Here is a 6,599-nt window from a genome sequence, read left to right on the forward strand (position 1 = left end):
GATTTTTCAAAGGATTTTCAAACAAGCAAATGAAAACTTGAGGAAAAGGTTAAATGTTGTGCAGCAGATTCTCTTTAAAAGGGCTGGGGAACATATGGTGCTTTTTATAAAGATTTCCATAGACATTATAAATAAAAGTTACAATATATATAACTAGTTGAGAAGTTAATTCCTCTTAGGTATGTAGAGTAGATGCCAAAGACAACTATGAATTTTTTTTTTCTCACAAGTTTCCTTCATCACCACAAATTTGTCTTGGACTCTTGATTTGGGTCTGCTCCTTTCCTTTCCTTTCCTTTTTTCTTTCCCTTTTTCTTTTCTTTTCCTTTCCTTTCCTTTCTCTTCTCTTCTCTTTTTTTTTTCTTTTCCTTCTTTTACATTTGGAATGCTTCACAAATTTGCACATAATCTGTGCACAGGGGTCATGATAATCTCTGTATCATTCCAAATTTAGTTTATGTACTACTGAAAAGAGCACTCTATTTCTTTACCTTGGTGCTTCTCCCCAAATTTTCATCAAACTGAGAATTAGCTAAATTAGCTCAACAAATTTTTCTTCTCCACATTTCTGGCTCTTCCTCTTCTGGTTGGACATTGCTTCTTTAGACTATCGTGTCTAACTTTGGTCAGGGTTTTTTGTTTGTTTGTTCTTTTTCCTTTTGGTCAATTTTAAAGCCTTCAAGCCAGGAACATTTTCCCATCTCCATGTGAACAGAAGGGAGGGGGCATGTTCTTCCCATTTTGGAAGACAGCATTGCATTGTATAAATTCTCCCAGATTCAGAGTCAGAAGTTTCAGATCTGAAATCTTTAGTATGGTCTTCAATTTTTCTCCTTCAGGTGTCAGGTTTGTAGAAAGATCCTTCCAGATTAGATGCTTTTGGACTCTGGGATTCTGTGCTTAGTCATGATTTGCCTATTAATGTTTATCTACAGTGGTATTCAACATTCCATTCTTGCCCCCGTGGCTGGGTTCTTTGGCCTTCTGGAAATCTAGATGCAGCCCATAATGTAGGCCCCCGAAACAGAGGGGCCAGTTACTTCTCAGGGTACTCAGTCACCCAACTGTTCCTGCAATCTCAGGATGGAAAAATACAGAAGAGTTGGTATTCTGGTGGACCCAAGGGTATAAAGCCTTGACCATTTCTCATTCAGAAGACAGGCATAACTTAGCCTCAATTTGGGATTCAGGAAACCACAAAATTACAAAAAGACCAAAAAGGGTTTCCAGGAAGCTTTTAAAGTTTGTGTTATTTTTTAAATTATAAAAATAATTACATGAGTTGGTAAAAATAAAGTTGAACAATACTTAATGGCACAAAATAAAAATAAAAACACCTTTTATCTGTACACTCAGTGCCACTCTGCAAGAAACCCTCTATAGAGACTTATATATGGACTGAGAAATTTACTATGTATAATTATAGACTTATGTTTACCTTTGCATCAACTCTTCTTCACTGACACTCAAGCATACACACATAAATGGGGACAGTTTACTGAGTTCGCATCTTGTTTTTTTGCATTTAATGAAACAAACTGGAAAATTTCCATGCCAGCGTACGTGGATCTGCCCTGCTGTTCATAGGACTGCCTAGCATTCCCTGCAGGAAAGGAAGTTAGCAGTGACTACTCAGCTTATTTTCACCTTGTTGCCATTGTAAACAATGCCTCTCTAAGAGCCTTTAACTCAGTGTTTTCTAAAGTTTAGTCATTAACACAAGCCTCTAGAGATGTTCAGTGACAAAAACAAGAAAAAATGGTTTAGAAGTCAGACAAATGTGGAAATCATTGCATTTTATTTTGTTTATTTACTAGTATTATTTTATTTTCTTAATATTTATTTATTTGTTTGTTCATTTATTTATTTATTGTGTTATGTTAGTCACCATAAAATATATCATTGAATTGTTTCAAGAGTCATTGTTCATCTATTATTTTTAAGTATTTTTTCCTTCAAAATTTAATCTAAATTCTGGTTAGTTAGCATGCAGTGCAATATTGGTTTCAGGGGTAGAATTCAGTGATTCCTCACTTACATACAACACCCAGTAATTATCATACCAGCGCCCTCCTTAATACCCATCACTCGTCTAGCCCATCTCCTACCCACCTCCCTCCATCACCCATCAGTTTGTTCTCTATCATTAAGAGTTTCTGATGGTTTGCGTCCCTCTGCCCCCTCCATATGTTCATCTGTTTTGTTTCTTAAACTCTACATGTGAGTGAAATCGTATGGTATTTGTCTTTTTCTGACTGACTTATTTTACTTAGCATAACATACTCTAGCTCCACCCACATCTTTAGAATGGCAAGATTTCATTCTTTTTGGCAGTTCAGTAATATTCCACTTATATTCCATTACATGCATATCCATATTCCATTACATGCATACACATATATATGTGTGTGTGTGTGTGTGTGTATGTAAATGGATAAGGAAGAGGTGGTACATATATACATATATATATAACCTTTTCATTATCCATTCATTACTCGATGGACATTTGGGCTCTCTCCATAGTTTGGCTATTTTTGATAATGCTGCTATAAAGGTCAGGGTGTATGTACCATTTCAAATCTGTATTTTTTTTTATCCTTCAGGTAAACACCTAGTAGTGCAATTGCTGGATCATAGGGTAGTTCTGTTTTCAACCTTTTTAGGAACCTCCATACTGTTTTCCAGAGTGACTTGTACCAGTTTTTATTCCCACCAATAGTATAAGAGTGTTCTCCTTTCTCCACACCTCTCCCATATCTGTTATTTCCTGTGTTACTCATTTTGGTCATTCTGACAGGTGTGAGGTGATATCTCATTGTGGTTTTGATTTGTATTTCCCTGATGATGAGTGATGGTGAACATCTTTTCATGTATCTATTGGCCATCTGGATGTCTTTTTTAGAAAAGTGTCTATTCATATCTTCTGACCATTTCTTAACTAGATTTCTTTTTGTTTGTTTTTTGGGGTGGTATTTGTTTTTTGGGTGTTGAGTTTGATAACTTCTTTGTAGATTTTGGATATTAACCCTTTATCCATTATGTCATTTACAAATATCTTCTCCCAGTCCATAGGCTGCCTTTTGGTTCTGTTGATTATTTTGTTTCCTTCACTCTGCAGAAGCATTTTATCTTGAGAAAGTCCCAACAGTTCATTTTGTTTTTGTTTCCCTTGCCTCCAATGACATGTCTAGTAAGCAGTTCCTATGGACAAAATCAAAGAGGTTGCTGCCTATGTTTTCTTCTAAGAGTTTGATGATTTTCCTGCCTGACATTTAGGGTTTTTTTTTTTTTTTTTTTTTTTTTTTAGTTTATTTTTATGTATGGTCCAGTTTCATTCTTTAGCATGTGGCTATATAGTTTTCCCAATACCACTTGTTGAAAAGACAGTTTTTTTTTCCATTGGGTATTCTTTCCTGATTTGTTAAAGTATAGTTAGCCATATAATTGTGGGTCAGTTTCTGGGTTTTCTATCTATTCCATTGATCTATGTGTCTTAAGCCCAGTTCCATACTGTCTTGATGACTACAGCTTTGTAATATATCTTGGAAGTCCAGAATGGACTTCAGATGTCTCCAGCTTTACTTTTCTTTTTTGACATTTTACTTTTTAACATTTGACTTTTACTTTTCTTTTTTGACAAAAAAAGAAAGACCCTGCTTTTCAGGGTCTTTTCTGGTTCCATTCAAATTTTAGGATTATTTTTTCCAACTCTATTAAAATGTTGATGGTATCTTGATAGGGATGGATTACATTGAAAGTGTAGATTGCTTTGGAAACATAGACATTTTAACAATATTTGTTTTTCCAATCCACGAATTTGGAATGTTTTTACAGTTCTTTGTGTCTTCCTCAATATCTTTTATAAATGTTTTAGTTTCTAGAGTATAGATCCTTTACATCTTTGATTAGGTTTATTCCTAGGTATCTTGTGGTTTTCGGTGCAATTGTAAATGGGATCAATTCCTTGATTTATCCTTCTTCTGCTTCATTGTTGGTGTATAGAAATGCAACTGACTTCTGTGTATTGATTTTATATCCTGTGACTTTGCTGAATTCATGTATGAGTTCCAGCAATTTTTTGCTGGAGTCTTTTGGGTTTTCTATAAAAGTATCATGTTGCCTGCAAAGAGTGAGAGTTTAACTTCTTTGAGTTTGTTTTTCAACATTCCTCTGGCTATTCAGAGTCCTTTGTGGTTCCATACAAATTTTAGGATTGCTTATTTCAGCTCTGTGAAAAATACTGGTGTATTTCAATAGAGATTGCATTAAATGTTTAAATTGCTTTGGGAAGCATAGACATTCTAACAACATTTGTTCTTCCAATCCATGAGCATGGGATATTTTTCTATTTCTTTGTGTCCTCTTCAATTTCTTTCATAAGTGCTCCAAAGTTTTCAGAGTACACCCCTTTTAGCTCTTCAATTAGGTTTACTCCTAGGTATCTTAGGGGTTTTGGTGCAATTGTAAATGGAATCAGTTCCTTGATTTCTCTTTCTGCTGCTTCATTATTGGTATATGCAATTTCAACAGATTTCTGTACATTGATTTTTTTATCCTATGACTTTGCTGAATTCATGTATGAGTTCTAGCAATTTTTTGGTGAAATCTTTTGGGATTTCTACATAGAGTATCATGTCACCAGCAAATAGTGAAAGTTTGACTTCTTCCTTGCAGATTTGGATGTCTTTATAGTTGTTGTTATTGTCTGTTTGCTGGCTAAGACCTCTAGTACTATGTTAAATAGTAATGGTGAGAGTGGACATCCCTGTCTTACTCATTTTTTTAAAAGGTTTACTTATTTATTTATTTGACGGACAGAGATCACAAGTAGGCAGATAGGCAGGCAGAGAGAGAGGGGAAAGTGGACTCCCTGCTGAGGTCTCCATCCCAGAACCCTGGGATCATGATCTTAGCTTAAGGCAGAGGCTTCTGCCCACTGAGCCACCCAGGCACCCCACCCTTTCTTATTTTTAACCATATAGGAAAAGCTCAGCTTTTCCCCTTTGAAGATGATATTAACTGTGGGTCTTTCATATATGGCATTTATGATGTCGAGGGATGTTCCAACTATCCCTACTTTCTTGAGGACTTTTATCAAGAATGAATTTTGTTAAATGCTTTCTCTGCATCTGTTGAGAGGATCATATGGTTTTCATCCTTATTTTTATTAATGCAGTGTATCACATTGAATGATTTGTGAATATTGAGCCACGTCTGCAACCCACAAATAAATCCCACTTGATTGTGGTGAGTAATTATTTTAATGAACTGTTGGGTTCACTTTATTGGAGTTTTTATCTGGTTTTAGAATCAAGGAAACACTGGCCTCATAGAGAGAGTATTGAAATTTTCCTTCTATTTCTATTTTTTGGAACAATTTGAGAAGGATAGGTATTAACTCTTCTTTAAATGTCTCGTAGTGGGGCGCTTGGGTGGCTCAGTGGGTTAAACCTCCTCCTTCGGCTCGGGTCATGATCTCAGGGTCCTGGGATCGAGCCCCGCATCGGGCTCTCTGCTCGGCGGGGAGCCTGCTTCCTCCTCTCTCTCTCTCTCTGCCTGCCTTTCTGCCTACTTGTGATCTCTATCTGTCAAATAAATAAATAACTAAAATCTTAAAAAAATAAAGATTTAAATGTCTCGTAGAATTGCCTTGGAAGTCATCTGGCCCTGGACTTGAGTTTACTGGGAGACTTTTAATTACTGATTCAATTTCTTTTCTGGTTATGGGTCTGTTCAAGGTTTCTATTTCTTCCTGTTTCAGTTTCAGTAATTTGTATGTTTCTATGAATTTGTCCATTTCTTCCAGATTTCCCAGTTTGTTGGCATATAATTTCCCCTAACTTTCTCTAATGATTATTTGTATTTATGTGATGTTAGTTGTGATCTCTCTTTTCTCATTCATGATTTTATTTATTTGGGACCCTTCTCTTTTCTTTTTGATAGGTCTGGCTGACTGTTTATCAATATTATTAATTCTTTCAAAGAACGAGTTCTTAGTTTCATTGATCTTCTCATCTGTTCTGTTGTTGTTGTTGTTTCTATATTATTTATTTCTGCTCTGATCTTAATTATTTCCCTTCCTCTGCTGGATTTAGGCTTTATTAGCTGTTCCTTTTATAGCTTCTTTAGGTGTAAGGTTAGGTTATGTATTTGAGACTTTTTTTTTTACTTCTTGAGGTAGGCCTGTATTTCGATATATTTCCCTCTTAGGGCTGCCTTTGCTGCATCCCAAAGGTTTTGGACTTTTGTGTTTTCATCTTCATTTGCTTTCATGTACTTTTTATTTTTTTCTTTAGTTTCTTTGTTAACCCATCCATTCTTTTTTTTTTTTTTTTTAAGATTTTATTTATTCATTTGACACAGAGAGATCACAAGTAGGCAGAGAGGCAGGCAGAGAGAGAGAGAGGAGGAAGCAGGCTCCCCGCGGAGCAGAGAACCCGATGCGGGACTCGATCCCAGGACCCTGAGATCATGACCTGAGCCAAAGGCAGCGGCTTAACCCACTGAGCCACCCAGGCACCCTAACCCATCCATTCTTTAGTAAATTGTTCTTTAACCTCCATGTATTTGTGGTCTTTACAAATTTTTTCTTTCAGTTG

The 6,599-nt window shown here is 35.9% G+C and overlaps 1 non-coding gene across 1 annotated transcript; it reads right to left on the reverse strand.

The window, feature by feature from the left end:
- Positions 1–374: 374 nt before the first annotated feature.
- On the reverse strand, positions 375–478 carry LOC132009471 (U6 spliceosomal RNA). The gene has a single exon (XR_009401947.1). It is a non-coding gene; the product is annotated as a U6 spliceosomal RNA (small nuclear RNA).
- Positions 479–6,599: the final 6,121 nt, after the last annotated feature.

The sequence above is a fragment of the Mustela nigripes genome, chromosome 1 (assembly GCF_022355385.1).
Source record: "Mustela nigripes isolate SB6536 chromosome 1, MUSNIG.SB6536, whole genome shotgun sequence".
NCBI lineage: Eukaryota > Metazoa > Chordata > Mammalia > Carnivora > Mustelidae > Mustela > Mustela nigripes.